Consider the following 10,508-nt stretch of genomic DNA (forward strand, 5'->3'; position numbering starts at 1 on the left):
CTCTTGCCACATAAACTTAACACCTCTCACTAAAGGCCTGTTTACTTCAGTACCTTTTTACCCAATACATCATGTGTGCTTTCAGCAAGGTATTATAAGCCATGCTAAAAGCAAACAACTAAACAAATGAATGAAAAACCAAAAACAAACAAATAGAAAAAACCAGTTCAATAGACAAAGTGAGCATCAGAACCCAGACTCAGGTATAGCAGAGATTTTAGAATTATCAGACTGGGGACTTAAAATAGTTACGATTAGTATGCTGAACCAACGGAAAAGTGGAAAACATGCAAGAACTGATGGGTAACGTTAAGAAGAGAAATGAAAACCCTAAGAAAAAAAATTTAAATGCTGGAAGTCAAAAACATTATAACAGAAATGAAGAGTGCCCTTTGGACTCATCAATAGATTGGAAATTACTGAGGAAAGAGTCAGTGAGCTAAAAGACACGTCAAAAGAAACTTCGCAAACTGAAAAGCAAGAGAAAAATGAAAAAAAATCAAAAAGTACATCCAAGAACTACGGTACAATTATAAACAATGTAATACATGTAATCCAGAAGAAGAGAGAAAGGGATGGAAAAATATTTGAGATGCCGAGGCGTCTGAGGAAGGGAGGGCGGCAGCAGTGGTGGTGACTGAGCAGAGCCCAGTGACAGGATGTTGGTGTTGGTATTAGGAGACCTGCACATCCCACACCGGAGCAACAGTTTGCCAGCTAAATTCAAAAAACTGCTGGTGCCAGGAAAGATTCAGCACACTCTCTGCACTGGAAACCTTTGTACCAAAGAGAGTTATGACTATCTCCAGACTCTGGCTGGTGATGTTCATATTGTGAGAGGAGACTTCAATGAGAATCTGAATTATCAAGAACAGAAAGTCATTAACTGTTGGGCAGTTCAAAATTGGTTTGATCCATGGACATCAAGTTATTCCGTGGGGAGATATGGGCAGCTTAGCCCTGTTGCAGAAGCAGTTTGATGTGGATATTCTTATTTCAGGACACACACAAATATTTGAAGCATTTGAGCATGAAAATAAAGTCTACATTAATCCAGGTTTTGCCACTGGAGCATATAATGCCTTGGAAACAAACATTATTCCTTCATTTGTGTTGATGGATATCCAGGCTTCTACAGTTGTCACTTGTGTGTATCAGCTAATTAGAGACATTGTGAAAGTAGAACGAATCGAATACAAAAAGTCTTAAAGCAAGGTGTGTCCTGATGATTTTTCTGTTGGGTTTTATTTTTTTTTTCATTTCCCTGTTCAACTCAAGTAATTAAACGTTTAAGAGCCACAAAATTGTATCACTTTTATATTATTTTGCAGTAAAACATAATCTTGTCTTCTGTTAATACAATGTTCTAAGCTTCTTATAAACTATAAGATTATATTTAGTTTAAGTATATGATTTCTATGAAAAAATGTCCACCACACAGTAAATGGTCACATGTTAAGAAAAATTTATCCTTGTAAATGTCTTCATAGTTGATATTTGGGACTTTATTACCAAAGTAGTGCATGAGGGGAAAGAATCTAGATTTTCTTGTAGACATTCTTCTCTTCTCCAGTAATAAACAGTACCTTTCATTTAAAAAAAAAAAATTGAGCTGAGGAATTTCCAAAATTAATGAGAGACCAGAAACCACAGATTAGGGAAGCGCAGAGAAAACAAGCAGAATAAATAACAACAAATCTATACCAAGGCATGTCATATTCAAACTGCAAATAAAACAAAGACAGGAGAAAATCTTGAAATAAGCCAGAGGGGGAAAATACACATCCTACCTACAAATGAGCAAGGATAAGAATTACATTAGACTTGTGTTCAGACACCATGCAAGTAAGGTATTTAAAACATTTAAAGGAAAACACCCACCAATCTAAATCTCTGGATTCAGTGAAATTATCCTAAGTGAAGAAGAAATAAAGACTTTTTCTGACAAAAATTGAGAGAAAATGTTGCCAGTAGACCCACTTTGCAAAAAAATGTTTAAAAAAATTCTTAGGAGTGAAAGAAAAATACTACAGGTCAGAAACTTGGATCTATATAAAAAAGGAAAAGCGGTAAAGAACAAATTCATAAAGTATTTTAGTTTTCTTATTGTTAATTGATCTAACATAAAAATTTGTTCAAATAGTTATAGCAACAATGTATTTGGAAATTATAGTTTATAGATGAGTAAAATGAATGACAGCAATGTTATCAGAAACTGGAAGAAGAAATTGGGTATGCTCTGTTACAAGGTACATGCACCACCTGTGAGGTGGTACTGTGTTATTTAAAAGTGGACTTAAAGTTGTTATAAATGTATGTTGCAGACTCCAAGGGAACCACCAAATGAAAAATAAAAAATGACAAAAAGAGTATTAGTCTACAACCTCTAGAGGCTTGAAAAGTCAAAGAAACATATTCTTCTATAAGACCGAAAAAAGAACTGGCAAAACCTTGATTTTAGCCCATTAGGACCCATGTTGAACTTCTGACCTAAAGAATAATAAATAAATAAATAAATAAATAAATTTGTGTTGTTTAAATCCACTAAAATTGAGGTAACTTGTTGTAGCAGTAATAGGAATCTAATACATGACCTTTGGCAAAATACTTAGCATCTTTCATACAATTTTCCTTTGATGCAAAATGAGTGGTTAGATTCTTATGCAAATTCCTATATTTGCAGTATTGTTAGAAAGAGTACTAAGTTTAAAAATTCTTTCTTTCTTGTTTCCTTCTTTCTCTCTTTCTTTTACTTTCCTATTCTCCTTCATGCATTTCCTTCCAAGACTTATTTAGCATCCTAAGTAAGATACTGTACTTGAGAGCTAAAAACAAATACATCAGAGAAAATTACAATATAATAAAAGTCAGAAAAAGTAATTATAGATAAAATTATAATTATATTGTAAAACTACAGTCAAAGCATGAGGTGGGAACAAATAAGACACAAATCTAAGTCAACACTCCAAAATTCCATCATACTCCAAAAACAGCATTTTTATTTAAAAAAACCCTTAGCATAATATTGGGGTTATAATACTATGAAAGACTGCAAGGACTAGACTGTCTTTCCAATCTGCTCTTAGCTTTTACTGAACAAAATTGAGAACACAGATTTCTTCATTTTGCAACCATAATGGCAGAGGGGAAAAATTAGCAGAGGAAGAGATTTCATAATTTGTAGACAAGTCAGAAGATGCATGTAAAGAGACAACAACAATGTACAAATGCTATCCAATAGTACTCTCTGCAAAGATGGAAGTATTTTATGTTTGTGCTGTTGAATATGGTATCTGCCAGTCACATGTGGCTATAGAGCCTTTGAAAAGTGGTTTCTATGACTGAGGAACTAAATTCTTAATTTTAACTACTTTATTTAAAATTTAAATCCCTATACATGATGAGTGGCAACTGTAGTAAACAGTTGAACTCAAAAATAGTAATGATGATTAACTAGATCGTGAAACTAAAATCTCAAACTATGACTCTTCATATGCTTATATCCCAGATGAATTTTCTCAAAATGAAATATTAAGTTGTATATTTCCAAGGAAAAAATGAAGGATGGTGTTCTTATCCAGTTAGTCATTCACCAGGAAAACTTTATCAGACATTATATTGTGAAAGGATCTGGAACATTCAGTGTTGCTAAAGGGACACCAGATAGTACTCTTTCATCTCTTGTGGTATTTGAATGCCAGGATTTACTTGTTACAAAGAAGTCTGCCCTATCTCCTTATGAAAAATTGTAATGATTTTCATTATCCTTTATGCTTACTTATAAAAATGTATTTATAATATGACTTAGATGTAAAAAAATACGAGTCCATTGGATCAAGATAGAAAATGGTAACAGCTAATTTTCTTGGTATACTACGGATTAACACTCTCTTTCTTCATGATACGGTAGCCATTTACACTTTTATTCTAGTTTATAATTTCATATAAGCTTTAACCACTAAAATATAACATCACATATCTCCTCTATAATAAATTTTTTAAAATCATGATAGCACTTTCATTAAATATGCTTTCTCATGTATGATAAGTTTCTCTCATTACAACATGGAAAGAATATTACTTAGGACACTGGCTATAAATACCTAATTAGAAATAATAATATAAATTTATGCTAAAATAAAAAGAGATTTCCCACAATTCTTTTAATTTATGATAGTCAATCAAACAAGTAAGAACAATTTCAAATGACCAATAAAAAGCCCAACTAAGTGATGGAAAAATGGAATCCATTATTGGGACTCTATGCTACATTTTTAGAGGCCTGATGCAATAGTGACAAAGGACAAGATGTTTAACCCAGCAGTTCTCAAACTTTTAGGCCTTAAAGTTTATTCCACAGAAAAAATGAAATTAGTATTTAAAGAACTAAATTTTAGGAAGTGTGGTTCTGGTTTCTCTATGTTTGCAGCAACCAGTATTTAAAGCAGCGCTCAGGAGGGACTTCCCTGGTGGTCCAGTGCTTAAGATTCAGCACTTTCACTGCGTGTGGCCTGGGTTCAATCCCTGTTCCAGGAACTAAGATCCCACAAGCCGTGTGGCACAGGCAAAAAAAGAAAAAAGACAGAAAGGTAAAGCAGCACTCAGAATATGTCGGCACCATGCCAACACAACTAATCCAGTCAAACTGACGTGACAGATTAATATGATTTTCACAATTACCAATTTATTAATTTATGTATTTATTCCTTGCACCTAGTATGTGTAAGTAATAAGTAGTGGCACACAAAGTTGGAAGAGTGAGTGATTTTGACACACTTTGAGCCCTGAATATTATTTTCCTTTTTTCAAATTAACTTGGCATAACATAATTATGCAATATAACATAATTATGAGATAAATTACATTATTTTTATTTATCCCTGGGTCTCTCTTGAAATGCTTCAGTGTTATGTGCCTAGAATTCCTCACAGATGCTGGTGTCATATGCATATTTATAATATATGGAAAGATAATCATTTTCCTCCTTTTAAAACATGATGTAGGAAAGTGAAGCAACTTCTGTCAATTTGATTTTCTGTGCACTTTATAGGTAAGGATCACTAAGCTCCATTGATGGCATATTTTGGCTAACAGTAATGGCATGAAAGTTGGTGTATAGGTAACCAAAAGACAAATTCCTTGTGACACTCAGTCATCACTGTATATGTTACTCAATTTATGAATACTGAAGATTATTTTTGAAGAGGATATTAAAGTGGAGAAAAACTATAAATAAATAAATAAAAATGGAGGTGAACTTTCTTCAATTAAATTAGCAGAAGTTACACCTCCATGATGTTCATAATCTTCAAAATGCATTAATATATCAGATCGAAAAGGGTCAGGGATGTAAAAGCACAGCTCCCAGTATCCAAGTTCCAGAGCACAGAGCAGCAGAAGGAGTTGAGGTGCAGGAGAGAAAAGGTGAAAGCATAGAGATGTTATCTTCATTGTCTACAATCCCAAATGTATTGTACTATACACATATATATTCCCTTGGCATCGATCTCCAGGACAGGACAAAAAAGGGAAGAGAAGAAAGAAATAGCATGCATCCCAGCAGCTGTACACAGAGGAGGCTCAGGAGAGACAAATATATACTAAATCACCATAAAAAATGTGAAATAATAGGGTATTACTGCAAGCTAGTCTGACCTCCTGCTCACCCTACAGGGACAGATGAGGAAAGCTGAGAAGGGATGTGCACCCAAGGGAGGGACCTCACACATTTAGAGAGAAATTCATTCACAGTTACTGTATTATCATTTAATCAATTCACAGTTATTGAGAGAACAAATATATACTATTATATTCTTTCATTGCACTCTGAGAATTTTAAATTATATTTTCATTATTTCTTGATTGAGAGTCAAAGTTTTCATATTTCCCAATGTGTACACATATAGATATATATTTTCATTTTATAAACTGGAAGTCTTAAAACAGTTTTTAAATACTATCATAACTACATATTCCATATATATGTATATACATACACATATATATTCTCAATATATCAGTTTAGGATTAAATATAATCTGTATACATAATTGTGTCTTTCCCTTTCTCTCTTTCTATATATAAAATCTTGATCTGTCAACTGTGGATGGTTATAGAAGATAAATAAATTTAGAGCAATAAATAAATAAATGTTGGAAGTTAAGTGATGAACAATGGCAAAGTAGGCAAATTCAAAGAAAGTACACTACTTTTGAAATGAATGCCTGATAATGTTATCAGAGGTTGAAAGCATTAAATAATGCAAAGAAATTACATTATAATGCTGAAAAGAAAATGATCTGCAATTCACCATTATACTATCAGTAATATTTTGTCAAACCACGTAAAACAAAATCTCACAAAATGTAATAATGTACTGAAATAAACACAGTATAGCAGTAAAAAATGTTCATATCTTAACCCTTGAAAGATGTAGTATATAAAAGAAAAGATGTATAGGATAATGACACAGCTCAACGCACACACACACGTACACACAAGCACTTACATATGGACACATTAGTGCTCTCTCTCACACATAGACACACACACAATAATCACGCATTATTTTCACGTAGAAAATCTCACTATATCCCCAAATAGGAATAGTACAAACCAAATTCCTTGATCATTAAGCAATAAAATAAGGAATATTTTTTAAAAAACTCATATTCTAAGAGAAAAAGAAGAAATAATGAAAGAATCAACAAAAGAAAGAAAAGCGAACCAAAGAATTAACAAATCAATGGAAAAGGAAGGAAAGAAAGGGAGAGAGAAGAAGGAAGGAAGGAAGGGAAATTGAACATTATTGCTGACAGAATTACAAAAAAACAGAATAACAAAAAATAAATAAAAAGCATTAATTAATAAAGAAAAATTTGCAATTAAATGACTAGAAAACAATAATATAAAAAGATCATGATTTTCTGATAAATAGGAACACTGATGAATAGATAAGAGCTGATTTTTTGAAAAAAATATCAGAAGTTAATACATTCAGAAAAATAGAGCAAAATTAAAAACACAAATATACAAAATTATAAATGAAAAAACACCCAAAAGCATAGAGAAAAATTTAATAGTTATAAATCATTTTACTGAATCACATGCAAATAAATTTGAAATGATGATCTTACAACTGTGTCAAAAATTTTTAAATAAACTTAAAAACAGATAAATAAATAAATAAACCTAAGCCAAATTATTATGTGGTAGAAAAAATAAAGATAAGTTGTCAAACAACATTCACTGCAGAGACACCAAAACAATAATTTTGAGGCTATTTAAACAATGGGTAAATGCTTTCTACACAAGGGAAAATGATTCCACACCTTTGGTGATGACTCTCTTACTAATTTACACATGAGCCAGTCTATGAACTACAGCTACCAAGTCAACACTGAGATATTCAGAATTTCTCCCCGACTTCTTGTGATCATGTCACAGATTATAAAATATGGAAAGCCAAATGATTATTTTTTCAGGATGACAAAAACTAAAAGGTATCTATTGTTTTTCTGATATCACAGAAAGTAAAGTAACTTAAGGCTCTTATTCTGCTCAAGTCTCATAGTTGAAAATAGGCAGTCAGAATCAAACCCTGGTCTATTCAACTCCAAAGACTTTGTTCCTTTCATTGTTTGTGCACTTTAAAGAAAATGAGTTTATTATTTGAAACAAATTATAGAAAAAGTTTCTTCACATGACTCCAAAATAATAAGCTAGTTTGCTAGAAAAACTCCATAGGGTTGTTTTTTTTTAATTTTTTTTTTAAATTTTTTATTTATTTTATTTATTTATTTATGGCTGTGTTGGGTCTTTCATTTCTGTGCGAGGGCTTTCTCCAGTTGCGGCAAGTGGGGGCCACTCTTCATCGCGGTGCGTGGGCCTCTCACTATAGCAGCCTCTCTTGTTGCGGACCACAGGCTCCAGATGCGCAGGCTCAGTAATTGTGGCTCACGGGCCCAGTTGCTCCGCGGCATGTGGGATCTTCCCAGACCAGGGCTCGAACCCGTGTCCCCTGCATTGGCAGGCAGACTCTCAACCACTGCGCCACCAGGGAAGCCCCATAGGGTTGTTTTGCTTTGTTTTTGCGTATTTCATAAAAATGTATATAACGTCTGTAGATAAAAGTGTTTAGAACATTTAATTGATTTGTCAAAAAAAAAAAAGTCAGGTATTCTTTCCTGCAGTGACTAAAGTGGATATATACATATCAAAACTAGCAGGATAGAAAGATATGGGGAATAAAAAGACCTTTGACTTTTAAACATAAATTTTTTATTGCCAAGGTTTTAATTACTTTTGTGATGTTGGGAGTCAATGATTGTGGATATCAAATGACATGCGGTCTAATACCTTTTTTAAAAAAAGATTTGGAGAAGGAGATTTCTCACTTATTCTTCAATATTAGTGATTATAATTTCATAACAATTACAATTATTTTCCTTTACTTTGTGCTGAAACCTCTAAAAATGGAATACCCCCCAAATATTTTTAATGAGAAAAATCTAAAAAGTGTTAGAACTTTTCTCATCTATGTTTTTCTCCTATTTACTCCTTATTCTCTTTACTTTCCACTTTTTGACTGTGGAATATGAAAGCTTTTTCCACCAAAATTATAGCCTTGGGGATAAGTTGTTTCTTTCCTCGACTTAGACACAGTTCAATCTAGATACTCTAATAATTGTTGTGTTTTAACTTCATATTTACTGCATTGTTCAAGGTTGTTTTTTTTTCATGCTCTGTTTGTGTTTATAGAGTTTGTCCAAAAGTGAAGACATTTCTCATATTTTATATTTGTTACATTCCATGAAGCAGCGTCATTTAAATGTCATTTCCTTTCTTTGTTGATGATATTTCCTTTTAAATGACTTTCTATGATGAGGTTCACATACCAAAGTGATTTCGTTTTGTTTTGTTGATAATTTGCATGAAAGAAACCTATGAAACATTGATGGTAATTGGGTAACTCTAGTGACTATAGCTAGCTCACTCTCATTCCTGTAGTTTTATTATACAAGTACTATATCCTTTTATGAAGGAGTATGGCAATATGTGTCTTAAAATGAAAAATGCAAACCTATAAACAGGTTTATACAGTCGTGTGGTAATATTTAAATCAATGTTATCTATCTGTGATGCTTCTAACTTCATAGAATGATTCAAAACATTTCACATGGACAATGAACCAGCCAGAGCTGATAACATTCATTTGGCACCTAAAAATGAGTTACTCTTTCGGTACTTCTAAAACTGCTGAATTTACGATTTTTTAACTTCATGACCTAGTTTACATACATCATTGAAATGTAACCTCAGGCCATGCAGTCAAGTTTTTTTTTCTTTTGATAACTGTTTGTTAATATCTAAGTCTGCCCAGTTGTTTTGGTCACATTGGAGTTAATATGTGTTTAGGTCAGAGCTGCTACATTTGTTAACTGGGTGCATTAGTCAGTTTGGATTAAAATCCATTTAAGGAAATGGCTTGTTCTACTACAGAGTAGACCTTGTAAGGACAAAGACATGGATAGATAGGTATGAATCATTTCAGGTCACTCTATTGATTCTATTCAATTTGCTGTATAAAGTTTGTGGTTTCAACTTATTTTAAATAAAAAATTTTCTGCCAAATGTCCAATGTTCTGAATTTTGAACATCAGCATATTAATTCCACTCATTAATGCCCCAGAAATATAAGAACTGAACAAAAAATCTCAAAAAATTCAAAACAGTGTTCCTTGAAGGCTCACAAGGAATTGCTAACAGCAACCCTCTAAAGACTTTTCTGGGGAAAAAAATGATAGTTATCTGTCAGAGATTTATACCCAAAATGTTTCCTAATTAAGTTTAATCAATAATCTTTTAGCCCTCCTGGAACAAAATGTATTGTTAAATAACCACTGATTCCAGAAAGTCTCCTATTATTTTTATATCACATCCTTGCATGGCTGAATAATATTATTTTACTTCAAATTTATTACTTGTTTCCTGATCATGTGTGATTGTTGTTGTCATAGTTAGTGATATATTAGAGAGAGAATGGCAATTGGAGTCAGACAAATCTAGGATAAAATTCTAGCTGCACTAATGTCTAGTTGAGTAAATTTCAATCAAGTTCTGCAATTTTTGATTAACTTAATATGCATGGATTATTTCAACGATTAAATAATAAAGTGTCTAGGGTTCATAGAACCAGTGTAGTACTTAACTGGAACTCAATAAATTTTTCTTTATCCCATCTTCTTATTCTCCTCTCACTGGTATTACTCTACTTCTCCTAAAAATCATTTTATATTGTCCAGTTCTTGAATTATATTCTTTTCAATGTCCAGTCTTTTTCTGAGAACTTGTTGCCCTTACTCTCGCTGCATGGATCAATCCTTTATGAGAAGCAAGTTGATCTACAATGGCTCAATACAAAAGGTAAAGATTTTATGAAGGCTTCCAGAAAAAAAAAATCTTATATACATTCCAGAGAGGACATGAGATGGAATGATGCTTTAAGA

The 10,508-nt window shown here is 32.6% G+C and overlaps 1 pseudogene; it reads left to right on the forward strand.

The window, feature by feature from the left end:
* The first annotated feature begins 639 nt into the window (after nt 1-639).
* On the forward strand, nt 640-1,294 carry LOC118889473 (annotated as a pseudogene).
* Nucleotides 1,295-10,508: the final 9,214 nt, after the last annotated feature.

Source organism: Balaenoptera musculus, unplaced genomic scaffold (genome assembly GCF_009873245.2).
Source record: "Balaenoptera musculus isolate JJ_BM4_2016_0621 unplaced genomic scaffold, mBalMus1.pri.v3 scaffold_101_arrow_ctg1, whole genome shotgun sequence".
NCBI classification, from domain to species: domain Eukaryota; kingdom Metazoa; phylum Chordata; class Mammalia; order Artiodactyla; family Balaenopteridae; genus Balaenoptera; species Balaenoptera musculus.